At 47.5% G+C, this 16,433-nt stretch overlaps 1 protein-coding gene across 13 annotated transcripts in view; it reads left to right on the top strand.

Annotated features, from left to right (window-relative positions):
• PITPNM3 (PITPNM family member 3) overlaps positions 1 to 16,433 on the top strand; it is a 6,156,742-nt gene that overhangs the window by 2,527,182 nt on the left and 3,613,127 nt on the right. The window lies entirely within an intron of this gene.

Genomic DNA, 16,433 nt, shown 5'->3' with positions numbered 1-16,433 from the left:
TTCAGAAAGTGTTGGCAAACTTTTAAACAAACACACAATGCTCTCGGGTCTCATATGGACTTTATTTATGTGCTATTACCAATGAAAGCAACATAAGGCCTTCTTTTAGCAGAAGCTCAGTTTCAGTGTCCAGGCAGCATATCAGGTGAGTGCATCGATCCAGCTCTGTGAATTCTATATGCATTTTGTGCGCCATTGAAAAACTCTCTATGCATGCAGCAACTTGACCAGCATGGCAGCTGCGTTTGATTTTTTTGGGGGGCTTTCATGTGTGTGCAATGTTTTTTTATGCTGGGTCTCAAGCTTTCCCTTATTGCCACATTGGGCATTTTGAGGGTGCTCGGGCCTGCTTGGATGGCAAAGGTTTCTCTCCCATGGAGTGCATGCTTATGTTTAGGCCTCATGGCTTCCATTTTCACCCAACATAGTCTCAAGCTTTACCCTTGCCACATTGGGGATTTTGAGGGTGCTGGGTGCCTGCTTTTGACTGGATGGCAAAGGATTCTCACCCAGGAGGTGCATGATATGTTTAGGCCTCATGACTTCCATTTGGGATGGGTTCTATAGTTTGTCTGGCCATTCACAACTTGTTTAACCCCTTCTTCCATTAAGTGCTGCTAGTATTTTTACGGTGCGTTTCCCTTACTTGTTCCCTAGCGCCAAATATGTGTTGGGGACATTTGTGACCAGTCACTTTTTACTGCAAGAAAACTATTTCTGTGCCATGTATGCTTTTTAAGTGTGATTCCTGGTCAATGGTTTAGCACTTTTACATTGGGTGTTGCAGTTTAAATGACAATCAGTATTAGTCTGCAAATCATCCAAAAACTCTGTGATGCTTTGAAGTAATCAGTAAGCCATCCCCAAATCATCAAGACATGTTTCATGGCGATGCTCTTCAAGTAATCGGTAGGTCATCCCAGAATCATTCCCAAATCATCAGGGACAAACATGTTTTGGCTCTTCAAGTAATCAGCAGGTCATCCCAGAATCATCTGGGGCAAACCTGTTGATGCTCCTGAAGTAATCGGCAGGTCATCCCAGAATCATCCCAAATCATCATGGTGATGCTCTTGAAGTAATCGGCAAGTCATCCTAAAGTCATCAGGAACAAAGAGTTTTCTAAAATAGGGATGATGCTGGAATCATCCGCAAGTCATCTAAGCTCATCCCCAAATCATCACCCACCATTCTGAGACATTTGCTGATGACTTTAACAGCCTGATGACTTCTGATGATGTGGAAATGACTTCTAATGTAGTTCGATGATCATCGGATGACTCCAGGATGGTCTCTTAAGTCATCCTTTTAGACCTGGGTAATGTCCTTCTAGCGTTGGCTACTCAGGGTCGCTGTGAGCATGGGCCGAAATCCTCCCTTCTGGCGCCGGCTGGCACATGCGGGTACCGACTACACATGGCACACCAATCTGCTTTGATAACAAGTGTTCCATGTTACACTCCGTCCCTTCTGTTGCAATGGTAGATTCTTCTGCTAAAATGGGTGCGTCCCTCGTCTACGAACGCTACTTATTGCATTGGTCTCACCATTTTGTCCGATCCTCGTACGTTAACCGGCCGTCACCATCCAATCCTCACTGCTTGTAGTCGTACGCCAGCTGTCCGCAAGGTCTTTCTATCCCTCAACTACCAGTGTTATTCTCCTGGATCTTGCTGCACCACTAGTACAGTCTGTGACATTTTTCAGACTTTCTTGTATTTAGATGTTAATACCGCAAGCGCGGCTTGTGCATGTCTTGTTTCGCTTCAATCCCGACCAACGGCTGGTACTTCTGTTGCACCACACACCAGCATGCGGACCGCGCTTCCAGTCCCCTTACAAGGCGGCTGGCAGTGCACACGTTCTCACAGAGGCCTCCGCATTTCACATTTCTTTATGTTGTGCAGTGTTTGCAGCCCCAAGACGGTCCAATCTCGCCCGCATCATTGTCTGTTGCCCAGCCTGGTCCGTCTCGCTCTCTGGCTGCTCCTCTCACTGTGTCACTGTGTTGTTGCTTATCGTCCTTATTCACCCCTTTGTCTATGCCCATCCGCCATCTTGCTCCGTACTTCACTTCCAGCCCTCAAACTTCAATCAGCTTGCGGGTCGTTAGCCGTCCGTGGGCAGCTCCCAACTTTTACCCATCGCTACTCCGCCACTTCATGTGCCCGGTGATTCGTTTCTGGACGCCCACGCACCCTATAGACATCAATAATACTGTGGATTATGCAGGATCAGCAGGAGCTTCCAGAGTTGCATCTTACTGCATAGCCCTGTAGCCACGCCCCCCCAGCTTCGTGGCAGTTATGGTAGTTGTGGTTTACATTATGGATTTGTCTTGGCTGATTTATCTAGTTATTTGCACATTTCTCCTTTTTACATCCATTCTGATTGTCGTATCTTCCGCTCTTGGCGTATGCTCTTTTGATTGACTTACACCTTCTTTATTTTGCTCGTAAGTCCTTTTCATAAATATTGCATGTTACCTCTAAGGAAGTTATGACTTATTTTTGCTGTAAGTTGAACTTACGCCACTTATCTTCTTAGTGAAGTTGGGCCTAATATGTATATCATAGCAGGATTTTTTAATACTGTTAGGTATACATTTTTTTGTTCTGGTTATAAGTTAAGCCATAATGGTGGTATTTTTGCTTAAAGGATTTCAGACTTTGCAAAACATTGGGTGGGAGCAGAATTGGGGGCAACAAGAAAAGAAATTGTGATCCCACTAGGTTCCTGGTCAAAGGGACTCAGTTATTGAGCCTTTTAAATATAGAGGCTGGGGTGCTTTGAGACAGTTCATCAGTTTGGCTTGGTTAGAGAAATCTTCTTGAGGTCAGTTCAGCAGCTGTGAACAGACAGCAGAGAGGTGAAAGACAGATACAAATCTTCAATAATGAAGGTGAGTGGTCGGAGGTGAACATAAATCAACCAGGACCTACAGAGGAGACCTGTGGGACTCTGTATATTTTCAACACCAGGAATGACCCTAAGTTTCCAACTTTTACCTGTGTTGAGCGGTCATTCAAATAGAAAGTCATCCATGCAAGTATAGGTTTTTGGATGCCCATGTATTCCTGAAGGCGAAAGAGGAGGGCGGTCTGGTCAAATGAATTGTAAGCTGCTTATAAGTTAATAATATTGGAATGTACAGTTAGCTTGTCTCTATTGATCTGAAAATGTCTTCCCTTATGTGCACTATGATAGACTCTGTGCTCTGGCTGGGTACAAAACCTGAGTCTGTCAAGAAAGATAAGTTTGGTTTCGATAAACTCCTGACATTTTTTGGGTAACTAAATGTACAGTATGTTAGGCCTTGAACTGAAGGTGTGTTATCATTCAGTTGTTTGACAAATCAGTTATATCTACATTGGATTCTTGGTTTTCCCTGAGTTTTGATGATGTCTTGTGTAGTCAGTCGGGAGAACTCTTTGAAGGAATGACATCTGCCACTTGATCCCTAAGGATGCCTGTTGTTACCAGAATGTTCACTATTTGTTTTATTCGGTTTTATTGGTACAATACCATTAACCCAATTTACATCATATTTCTTAACAATTAGCGGACAATTTAAACGTAAAGTTCCTTGATCTCGATACCGAGGACGAAGCCTTGGGTATTCATTCTGAAATGGTGCCTCAGACTTCAAAGCACCTGCAGGCAAGAAGTGGTGTCTAGCTTTATCATCTGTGGGTCTCCAGGTGCTGAATGAAAGGGTGAATGGAGATGAGTGTCATCATACAACATGGCATTGTGGAGCTAGCCACTCCACTCCGGACTACATTTTTGTGGATCATTTCCAGTTCGAAAGCTGTGTACAGCTACAGATTAAAAGAAATAATTGGAGGGACCACTGTATGGTGAGGGCCAATTTTAGTATGCTGCTCTGTAGCAGATTGAACTGGGCACCAACAAACCTGATAGTTAATGAGAGACAGAATAGGATTCATTGGACACCCAATAATATAAGGCACCTGAATAATAACTTAACTAGAGCCATGGAGAAATCCACATTTGAATGGAAGTTTGCCGTTTTTAATGTGGGTAATTATTATACCTTGTTGGCCGACCTGGTGAGTAAAAGAGTAACCAACAGAGTGAAAGTGAAAAAACCTCATTATTGTTGGCTGAACGTTTGGTAACACATGGTGGCGAAGTAAGGAGCAACATTGTTTCATTACGGTCTGGAACTCTACAGTGTTCATTGTTGAGAGGAAGAGCCTGAACACCAAAAGACCCACCGACAGTGGAGTGTGGCCGAGTGTTGACTGAGTGTTCGGAGGATAGCACATGGAAGCAAGACCACGCAGAGCAATGGAGGTTCGAAGCCTGGATCCGTGCTTAGAAACCAAACTCATGTACAGTATTAGGCACATTTAAAAAAAAAGAAATACATTAAAATAAAATTGATGAGAGGAGGTGCCTGAACACCAAAACACCCGACAGCAGAGCGTGGCAGTGTGTTGGCTGAGTGTTCAATGTTGAGCTGGCGACTGCTCTCTGCAGCTGGCTTCTCTGGATAACGTGGAAGGTAACATCTACTTCCCGATCGTGAAACTTTCTATGAGCTGCTTCACTTTAGCTGCAGGAGTGACTGCAGGCTTTTACTGCCTTTGAGCTCTTGGTAACTTTTATTTTGTGTGAAGTTGCTACATCAGTAGAAATTGAACAGTGTGCAACGGACATATTATATGTAATTAAGCTCCGCCCTGACGCCTCAACAATGTTTTCTTTGTGTTGCTGGATAAATTGTGAGATTAAAGTTTTTATTTGAGTCAATACGCAAATTGACCTAGTTAATCCTGTTCGACTCATTACAGCAATGTATGATTTGAGGAGCAGGAAAAATTATACATTGGACTAGGTTAAGCCGGTGTATATCTCAGATGCCGAGATGATAATGGCCATGTCTCTCCCCCTGCCTTCCTCTCCCGGAGAGCAGGACAGACAGCTAAAACCAGCAAAATTAAATAAGGGTACCTCGGAATGGCAAACCGGAGGGAACCATCAGGTTGAAATACCTCATGTTTTATGCTCCCAGGAACAGATATGTGAGCACAAAAAAAAATAATTTGAAGATCACTTTGTAACAGTATACCAGATTAACGGGGGGGGGGTGTTCATACCAATAATGTCACAAGTTAGCAGAGTATTTGGGGCCCATCCAAACCCTTCCCCCCGGAAATAATGGAGAACTCGGCCATGGGGCAAATAAACAGTCTTTATTCTCCAAAAGACAAAGATCATACAGGAAACAATAAAATCTCCAGCAATCACACCTCCTGAGCCTGCATCACTTGGTTTTGTTTCTTATTGATGTCGCAACCACCAACCCATCCCAGAAACCTATGGGCGGTATCCATTGGGTAGCTCGGGTGATAACATCTATGGAAATCCCCCATATGAGTTGTTCCATTGGTCTTCCCATGTCAGGTGGGTTCGCCTGAGACTTCCCCAAAAATGATCTATTAGTTGGTTTCAGGGTCGCACGATGACGATTGGCCCATGCAAAATTATACACCATCCCCGGGTTGGAGCATCTGAATTGGCTGGTCTCCCCAGGCCTGGGACCCTGTTCTGTTCACAGCACTCGGTGTACCTTTTCTTTTTTTTATCAAACAATTTTTATTGTTTTTTTGCATACATACAAATAAACAGTGCATCTACTGATAGACGCGATGCAAACTCCCCAAAACCCCTTGCACTCGGAGCATCAGCAAACTGGTTGTAAATCAAAATCACTGTCAGTGTTAGATTATATTTTTTTGACATTTACATGTTCGCACTTTTTCCAAAAGGTGGATATGTTTGGCTAGGCAATAAACCAGTCAGTGGAGGTCCTCCCATTTTTGCTATATTTTACTTGCTTTATCAGGGCAACCCCTTGCAGTATACACTCGGTGATCCATTGCTGCACATATGTAAACATCCATCACCCATTGATCGAAACTGGGTGTCGCCTCCGAACCCCATAGCTGTGCAATGTTCCTCCTAAGTATTGCTGTGGCAGTCGACAGAAACAACTTTTCATATTGTGTCAGATCACTTTCGTCATCTACCCCCAGAAACAGCTGCTTTGGCTCTCTTGGTATCGCTTTGCCCATGACCCTTGTTAGCTCATCACAACATACTTACCAGTATTGCTGTAGGCGGTCGCACTCCCATATAATGTGAAAGAAGGTGCCTTCCTCGTGCTTACAGCGCAAGCACCGTGGATCTGAGGCTTTACCCCACCGGAAAAGTGCCACTCTCGGGTAATGAGTGAGATGTAGGATCTTATACTGGACGACCCTGAGTCTAGATGAGAATGCTACCTCCCGTGGGTACCTCAATGCAGTAATCCAGTCTTCTAGTTGCAATGCTCCCACATCCTGCTCCCATTTGGCCTTAAGGCTAACTAGTTCCTTTGTGGCAAAGGAGGTGATTGCATTGTACATGGTTGAGGTGACTTTGTGTTTGATCTGCTCCGGGACTATGGTGCGTTCTATCAGGGTGTATTCATGCATGTTGCTCATGTCCGGCAGGTGGGTTTGTAGGGCGTGTTTTATTTGAGTATAGTGGTATTGTTCTGTTAGTAGAAGAGAGAAAAGGGATTGCAGGGATTCGAATGAGACCATCTTGCCCTCTCTTATGACATCCTTGATTTTCTTTATCCCATGTGTCACCCAGGTAGGCCATCTAGGGAGCTTGTTCATTTCTGGGAGGTATCTGTTGTTCCATAGTGGTTGCCCAGGTGTCAGTTTCATGTCCCATTCCATGTACTTGTGTTTCTACCCAGATTTCTGACAGATGCGATAGCATGGACGGGGGGGGGCTGTTCTGCCCATGTTACCATATAGGAGTTCAATGGGGGGCATTCTATTGTTGGCATTTATCGCTCTGATATGTGGCAGTGTTGTGTCCCTGTGTAGCATGTCATTCACCACCGCCATCTGACTAGCCCAGTAGTATGTTTGTAGCCTGGGCAGCCCAATTCCTCCCTCCCAGATGGATCTTTGGAGCGTGGCAAGTGCTATACGGGGGTGACCATTACACCATAACAGTTTCCAAAGGACGCAATACATTTCTTTGAAATTTGTGCCTTGGGATGTGTAGCGGGGTGTTTTGAAGGACGTACAGGAAACGGGGAAGGGCGATCATTTTGAAGAGGGCTGCTCTGCCCAGTAGGGTTAGTGGTAGCGAGGCCCAGTGCAGGGTTTCCTCTGTGAATCTCGTAGTGTTGGGATGTAAGTTTGTGGGTATGTAATCCATGAGGCTTTTTGTGATCTGAATGCCTAGGTACCTGAATTGTCCCGTTTCCACGCGATACGGGCAGTTTACAGGAATTATGTCGTTCGCCCTCCCTATCGGGAAGAATATGGATTTCAACCAGTTACGTAGTTCGCTGAAGGCTCCATACCTCTCTAGCAGGCATGTGACTGTGGGGCATGAGTTAACTGGATCTTTCAAGTAGATTAACACGTCGTCCGCGTACAGCGAGACCTTATCTTCCCATGTATTCGACCATCGGAAGCCCTCCCATGACTCTGACTCCCTCAGTAGCACTGCAAGGGGTTCTATAGTGTTAGGGAGAATTCTCCAGAATGGCTAATTTCCCTTACCTACTGAGCCCCTCAGCAGCTTTGCGGGATTTCTGGGATTTATTTTTCCACCTGGTAAGAGTGTGAGCCTTTTTTCCCACTCTTACATGTGTTTTGCTGTGTGTGTTTTACATTTTTGTGTTCATAGACTGTGGAGCCTCACCTACTCCACAGGCATCATCTTTTTATTGTGTGTTACACAGCACCTTTAGTGCAGTGACACAGGGTTGTCTTTTAGACTTCCCAACTTAGACTCCATTTTCTGGGACTGACTACTGTCTCCCAGAACATATAAAGTTGCCATTAACTTTATTAGCCTCTGTAAAACCACAGACCCAGTACACCCTATCTTACATAGAGTACTGGAAAGGGTTAATACTTATCCCTTTTTGGGCCTCATTACGAGTTGCCCGGTAAAAGCGGGTTCATTACCGGCATGCCCGAATGAGCGGGTCTGTGCTCGTATAAACCCGCTAACAGCGGGTGTTTACGAGTGCACGAGAACGTGCGTTCCCCCATACCGGTAGTGGCAATACCACCATGCCGGTAAAGGGCCACCAACCCCCGTACACCGGCATTGCGGGGCCTGCCCATAGCATTACCGCCTCATAACAACCCCTAAATACCGGCATGGTAATACCGTGCCGGTATTACCGTGTTCACAATTAACGGACCCGGAAATTACATCATCGCGCAGGAACGGGAAATGGGCCGGCGGCCATCTTTAAAAACAGAATCCATTGCCATCTTCCACAACCACCAGTTCTATCGTGTTGTTCTGTGGCAGAATATAAGCAGGATGTCCAAGGCTACCAAGAAGGTGACCCAAAGGAAGAGAAAACAGCGTTTTTCAGACGCTGAACTAAGCATGCTTGCTGACACCCTGGCCCAGCATGCGGACAAGATCAGGAGCACTGACATGAAGCATGCGGCCCAAACCAAAAAAAAAGAAGTCTGGCAGGAGGTCGCACAGAGGGTGTCGGCAGTGGGAACCACCCCAAGGAGTGTGCATGACTGTAGGAAGCGGTGGGATGACCTCCGCTTCGGGTGAGGAAGATCCTGGCAGAGAACATGAGGGCCGCAATGGCGACAGGCAGGGGCCCACACTCCCCAGTGAAGTTGACGGCATGGGAGGAGACCGCCAGTACCTTCATTGACCCTGAATCCATCGAGGGAATTGGAGACCAGGAGGTGGGTGCCGCATCATCCACAGAAGAAGGTGAGTGACCCATCACATCCATGTAGGCTAAACCATGATGTGGCACAAGTGATGTGGAAGTGAGACTAGGCAAGGCAATGCATGTCACAGGCCCACATCAACATATACAATCAAGAATGTGTGGCACACCCTGCAACACACGCACGCTGAGTGCCAATCCCAATGCCAACACAAGTGCAACATGACCCAACTATGCCCATGGAACTCACCACACAGACACCATACCAATGCCATGCCACCAGCCATGCATTAATTGCCCACATACCCCCTCAGAACACCAAATGCCACACCCCAGAAATATTTTGATGCATGAATGTATGAACATATCACAGCGCAATACATCATAGCTGCCATGTGGCACCATCACTGATGACCTGCATCACTTCTATCCCCCAGGCACCGATGAGGAAGATGGAATGCAGGACAGGGGTGCAAGTTCATCCACTGCACGGCAAGGGACCAGGGCCACCGCCACCCCCCAGCCCAAGAAACTGCCCAGAGCAACAGGCAGTGTGACACACCAGGCAGTAACCCTGCAGGAGACACCTGCAGCCACAGTACAGCAGCAGCCACCCACAACAGTGGGAGGCATTTCCATTCCCGCTCCGCCAGCCACCGCGGACGTTGTGGATACAGAAGTGGAGAATGAGGGTGACATCATGTCCAGCACACCCACCCCAAGCCCCATTACCAGCCTACCCCACCCTACAGAGGCCGAGAGCATGGACGATCCCTGCCTCCACAACTCAGACCTTGGAGACTCAGACATAGGCCTCTTTGAGGAGGACTGTGCCCTGGACGTGGGCCCCACGCAGGTGCCATCCCCCACCCTGCCTACCACCACCCTGCCATCCACCACCCTGCCTACCACCACCCTACTATCCACCACCCTGCCTACCACCACCCTGCCTACCACCACCCCACCCACCAGTACTCCTGCAGCCAACGACTCCTTTGAGGCTCACCTGTCAAGGGTTGAGGCCCGACAGGAGTCGATACTTGAACTCATGCGGCAACAAATATCCAACGGGAATGACTCCATGAGGGCCATTGCCACAGCCATTGCAGCCAACACTGCTGCTGTTGAGGCATCGACACGTGCCATGAGGGAGTGTATGGGGGCACTTACACAGGCCCTGCTTGCGAATCTACCTCAAACGCAGTGCCCACACCCTGGGGCAGGCATGGGACTGATCATCGACACCTCTACTGCCACAACCCCTTCTACCTCGGCCCAATCGAGCCCTGTGCGGTTGACGCGGAGGAGTGCACGGCGCTTGACCATGGCACCCCCGGATCCCAAAATTGCAAAGAAATAGAGTGGGCAGACAATGACATTTTGAAAATGTATGTTGGTGAAGGGACCAGTGTTTGTTGGACATATGGGGACATTTGGGGTTTGTAGGGTGGGTGAGGAAGTTTACTTGGGTATTTTTGGGGTTTGTAGGGTGGGTGAGGATGTTCACTGGGGGTTGTGAGGGGATTTTGTTCACATTATCACGTGTCTGGAAAATACACCCGTTGTGTGCAAGAAAATCATTGGCTGGACATATTTATTTTTGTTCATGTACATTTAATCTGTGATGGTGTATAGTGAGGCAATTCTAACAAAACAAGTGTGCATGTCCACATGCAGACGGTGTGTCACAGGCACATTACATTTATGGTCCCTGCGTTTCAAAAGTATTCGTCAATTAGTGCTTGGCGTACAGCATGGCCATCCCGTGCATCACGTACTGGCAGGGGGGCTCCTTCGCCTCCGTCTCCATCCCCTTCATCCTCACCCGGCCCATGCATGTCAATGTCAGGTGGCAGTGGTACATTCCTTCGGACGCACATGTTGTGCAGCATGACACAGGCCATGGTGATCTTCGCCACCTTCTCAGGCCTATATAGGAGTGCCCCACCAGACCTGCTTAGGCAGCGGAACCGCGCCTTCAACAGGCCAAAGGTCTGCTCAATCATGACACGGGTACGAGTGTGCACACGATTGTACTCCTCTTCATGGCTGTTCTGCGGGTTCCGCACAGGGGTAAGTAGCCACGGCCTCAAGGGATATCCTCCATCACCTGCAAGCAGATACAAATAGGTGTGTCACTCTGAACTGCCACCTTCAGGGAGCTTAGTCATGGCAGCAGCTATTTGGTGTGAGCATGCACATGTCCCTGTACATGTACAAAATAGTCACCTAGATGCAATGTATACTGTAATGAGGTGTGGTACACTGGATGGGGTTTAATAGATGATGCAGGGTGTAATCATGCATGCTCTGGCAGATGTGCTGTGGTAGTGCGAAAATGTTTGGCCTCCAAATCATGCTGTATATTCTTTATTATGCATGGTCACACTAGCCACATTGCCACTGTTGCCATCCTATTCAGTCATGCATTGCTTGCTATCACCATGGTGCCATGGTTGTGCTTCTTACTTGTTGTCATCCTTATGCAATATTTCTGATATGTGGCCCAGTGATGTGTTATGCTCCGTTTGGCTGGTTCAGGTGAGGAGTGTTTAGCTCTGTATGCATTCTCCACTCACTGGCTAGTGCCACCCAGGTGCACTATTCCCCCCCTTTCCCACCCAGGTACACTATTCCCCCCGTTACCACCCAGCTGCAGTAGCCCCCCCTTTAGCATCTGCACACATCAGTACCCCACAGCATGGCCATGGCCCTGTTGTGCAACTCACCGAGCAGCCAGGCACGTGGTCCAGCATGTCGCTCCATTTGACGGGGTAGCGTGGAGTTGCGCAGTACCATGGCATCATGTGTTGATCCAGGAAATCGAGCGCAGCAATGTGTGATGATCTTGCTGGAGTCACATACCATTTGCAGGTTCATGGAGTGGTATTGCTTGCGATTGTGGTACACTGCCTCTATGGCATGGGGGACTACCAATTCCACATGGGTGCAGTCGATGGCACCAACACAATTGGGCATGCCTGCCAGTGCATGGAAGCCTACTTTGGTTTTGGCTATCTCCTGAGCAGTCCTTGGTAGGGATATATGGGTGCTTGTGTGCTTCAGGAGGCCATCCAGCACTTGGTTCAGCACGCATGAGAATAGTGGTTGTGAAATGCCATGCAGCTGGCCCACTGTGTGTTTGTAGGTGCCTGTGGCCAGGAAGTGTAGCACAGACACCACCTTTAGTAGTGGGGGGATGGCAGTGCGTATTTCTATGTGGCTGGCAATGTCGTTCTGTATCATGTCCACTATGGTGGTGATGGTGTCACGGTCCAACCGGTACAGGAGGTGGGTCTGCTCAGGGGTTAGGTTGAATGGGCTGGGTCTGGTGCGAGTGATTGGTGACTGCCTATGAGGCACTGGTGGCTGCGCTGGTGGTAATTGCTGGGCCTGTCTCACCCTCCTTCTCCTATTGCGTCTCCTCTGTGCTGCCTGTTCTTGCTGCTGTAGTTGTTGCTGTTGTTGCTGTTGCTGTTGTTGCTGTAGTTGTAGCAGTATAAGCATGTCCTCCAGCGCCATGATTGCAACTTCTAGTGGTAGCATTTTGGTGTAGGAAGGGGTGTGGTGTGTAGGTGTGCTCTTTTTGTACTGTGCCACTCTACATTGCCCACACCTGTGGGGGGGTTGTGGTGTGTGGGTGTGCTCAGTTTATACTGGCACAGCCTACATTGACTCCACCTGTGGGGATTGTGTGCACCTGTGGCAGCTGCCTTGTATCCTGCTTGCTGTTTGCGGGTGGTCCGCGATGGCTGTATTTGCCTGTTTTGCCTTTGGCAGAAAGGAACCTCTCTGCCAAAGGCAAAAAATCTGAATTGATTGAAAAGTTGTTGAAGAACCAAAGTCTGGGGAGTGGGTCTGAAATGCCTGACTCTCTAGCAAATGTGGAAAATAATGAGGGTGATAATGTGTCTATTATTGAGGAGTTAGAGGAAGTAAATGTGTCTCCTTTTGTAGGCCTCGCTGCTCCCTTGCCTGCTCAGCAACCTCAACCTTTGTCCACTGGGATCCCATCAGGTCCTACACTCAGTCTTGAATTCATTGCTCTAGAAAAGATGAGGCTTGAATTGGAATTCAAACATTTAAATGCTCAAACTGAACAAACACACCAAGAACTTAAACTCAGAGAAATGGAGTTGAATCATGAACTAGAAATGAAAAGGTTATCTCTTGAAAATGCTTCTCTCCCAGAGTCTTCTAGGTCTTCCAGTCCTAAGAGACCATGTATGCCTAAAGAAATTGTGGGTATGTATGATGCTAAGCTTGATATTTTGGATTGGTTGGCAATGTTTGAGTATACCCATGGGATTCAAGGTCTTACAGGGAATCCGTTGCTTCCCTGGTCCTTCTCTAGGCTACCCACTGTTGCATCTGATGTTGTGATGGAGTTGGGGGAGGTGGATAGGATGAACTATGAGTGTGTGAAGCTAGCTTTAATTGCTAGATTTGGGAAGACCCCTTCCCAGTACCTTAAGAGGTTTAGGACCCTCAAAAAGCATGATGGTACCCCTTGGGCTATCTGGGTATGTGAATGTTTGAAAAACTTAGATGGTTAGGTTAAGGGTTACAGAGTAAACACTTATGAAGGTGTGAGAAATCTTGTTATGTTGGAATCAATTTATGATGCCTGCTCTCCTGAGCTCAGACAGTACTTGGCTGATTCTAAGGAGATAGATCCCAAGAAGTTAGCTAAGGCTGCTGACTTGTGGGTTGCCGACAGGGCTGCACACAAGGATTCTGGGGCAACTCAGAAGAAGGATGAGGGAAAGCAGCCTAAAAAAGATAACAAGGAAAATTCTAATACCTCCCATCCAAAAGAGGGCCACAAACAGCAACATAAGAGTAAACCACAATGGAAACCAAATCAGGCTAGTGTACCATCTGGACCCAAACCAGATGGAGGTCAGAACAAACCCCCATTCATCAAGACCTTTGGGAAATGTTATGTTTGTGGGTCAACTGACCATGTGAAAGGGGATCCCAGATGTAAGGGTAAACATTCAGGGGTCCACACTGTCTCCTTAGCCTTCTCAGCAGAGGAAGAAGTACCTATGGCAAGTGGAAACTTTCACCTACTGGCTGATGAACCCATGATAGTCTCAGCTAGTGTTTCTTTTGTGTCCCTGGGCTTGTGGGAACAACAGAATTTAGATGTATATAATTCCATCCCAGATAAAACTAAAGAGTATCATAAAGATAGTGCTCTTGTGAATGGCCAGGGGACTCCTGCCATCAGAGACACTGGAGCCAGCATAACTGTGGTGGATGAATCATTTTTCAAGGTGGAGGATGTTGCTAAGGCATCCAAATGCCTTGCCAAGTTAGCTGGAGGCCCTGTGCAAATGCTTCCCCACCTCTCATCCAGTGTAATTATATGATTGTCAAAATACCTGTTAGTGTGCAAAGTGAAGTGCCTGGGAGTGTCCTGTTGGGTAATGACCTGAAAACTCTTGGAGTTGTGTCAAGCACCCCCAGGCCTCCCAGTAAAAGAAGACAGGAGCTCACTAGGCCTGCAAGGGAGAAGACCTTAAGAGCCTCTTCAGAGGAGTTGATAGAGGCAACTATCACTCCCACTCCACAGGAGTTGCTCACTGCTATTTCTAGAAAGAATGAGGCAAAGGGGAAACCCAAGACCTCAAAGAAAAAGTCAGACAGCACCCCTGTGCTACCAACCCAGACATCTGCAAGATTGTCCAAGGTCACACCTGTGACTCCTCCACCTGCTGAGGCAGAGTGTGAGGTGCAACCTTATGTGGTTGAGCCAGTTTCTGAAGAATCAGATCTGGAAGAAGACACTGTCTTAGTTGGAGATCTTGACCTTGTTGACCATCCTGAGCTGCAGTCTTTACTGGCAGAAGGTGGACCCAACAGGGAAGACTTCAGCAGAGGACAAAGAGAGTGTCCCACTCTCCAGGGACTTCGACAACAGGCTGCTAACTAACTTGATGGGCAAGAAGTTGGAAAGCATAGGTTAAGCTGGGAAGATGGTCTCTTCTACAGTGAACCAATTGAGTCTATCCCTGGGGACTGCAAAATAATTGTAGTGCCCCTTGCCAACAGACTCCAGTTCCTACATTTGGCCCATGAGATACCTTTGGCTGGACACTTGAGTTTCAAAAAGAACAAGGAAAGGCTCTCCTTATACTTCTACTTGCCTAAGATGGGTTAATAAGTTGAAAAATTCTGTAGGAGCTGTCACACTTGCCAAAACTCTGGCAAGAGTGGAGCCAAGAATGTGGCACCCCTTGTGCCTATCCCAGTGGTGGGAGTTCCTTTTGAGATGGTGGTCATCGACATTGTTGGTCCCCTTGACCCTCCCACATCTTCAGGGAACAGGTTTATCCTGGTTGTAGTAGACCATGCTACAAGATACCCAGAAGCCATACCTATGAGAACTGTGATGGCTCAGACTGTGGCTAAGGCTCTACTTGGTATTTTTACCGGAGTAGGGTTTCCTAAGGAAGTGATATCCGACAGGGGGATCCAATTTTATGTCCCACTACATGCAAGCCATGTGGAAAAACTGTGGTGTCACTTACAAGTTCTCTACAGCCTACCATCCACAGACAAATGGACTGGTAGAGAGGTTTAATTGCACTATGAAGAGCATGATAGGTGCTTTAGAGGAACCCCTTAAAAGAGGGAGGGACCTTCTACTGCCATGCCTTCTATTTGCTTATAGGGAAGTCCCTCAGGAGGGAGTTGGTTACAGTCCCTTTGAACTTCTCTATGGCCATCCAGTCAGAGGTCCATTGGCCCTGATTAAGGAGGGGTTGGAGAGTGCTCCTTACCCCAAGCCAGTCAGAATGACTGACGAAATGATAGGTCTCTGGAGGAGAATGTCACACATGATGGCATAAGCTAGTGATAACTTAAAAGCAGGTCAGGCTCTGGTCAAACATCGGCATGACCAGAAGGGCAACATGGTTGAGTTTACTCAAGACCAGCTTATGTTAGTTATGGTGCCAACAAGGCAGAGGGCCTTGCAGGACAAATGGATACGACCCTTCAAGGTTGTGGGCAAACTTGGAGAGGTGAACTATTTGGTGGACTTAGGCAGCCCTAAGGAGGCTCCCAGAGTCTTTCACACCAACCGTTTGAAGGCATATGTCTCGAGACCAGAAGTGGGAGCTTTGCTTCTAGCTTTAGCTCAAGAGGAAGAGGAGAGTGAACCACTACCTGACGTCCTCCGAGGCCAACCTTTGCATTAGAAAATAGAAGGAGTCAATCTCTCTTCTCAACTGACTTCTGAACAACAAGAGGAGTGCAAAGTTCTGTTATATCAGTTTGCCTCCCTGTTTTCACTATCACCAGGCTTGACCCCTTGGGGCCAGCATGAAATTCTAACTGGTGACTGTTTACCTCTGAAAAACAGAGGTTACAGAATGTCAGAACATGTGAGATTCCACATCAAAGGAGAGGTCAACACTGTCGCCACTGGAATGAAAGAACCAACGAGGAGCTGATCGAAGGGGGTCCTACCACGACTGAACCGCCCAGTGAAGCCCTGCTGCAGGTCCGAATCCTCGAACTCCAACGACAGAGAAGATCCTCCAGGAATCTTCTTCCCCTGAGCTGGTGGGACCAACCAGTTTGCCCAAACTGCAAGCCAGGACTCCCTCCTCTGGTCGAATTCGCTGTACAGAGCTACAGTGGGCCGGATAGCCAGGAAGGT

Source organism: Ambystoma mexicanum, chromosome 9, assembly GCF_040938575.1.
Source record: "Ambystoma mexicanum isolate Mex_15411 chromosome 9, UKY_AmexF1_1, whole genome shotgun sequence".
In the NCBI taxonomy this organism is placed as follows: domain Eukaryota; kingdom Metazoa; phylum Chordata; class Amphibia; order Caudata; family Ambystomatidae; genus Ambystoma; species Ambystoma mexicanum.
This window is presented reverse-complemented; position numbering and strand designations above follow the sequence as displayed.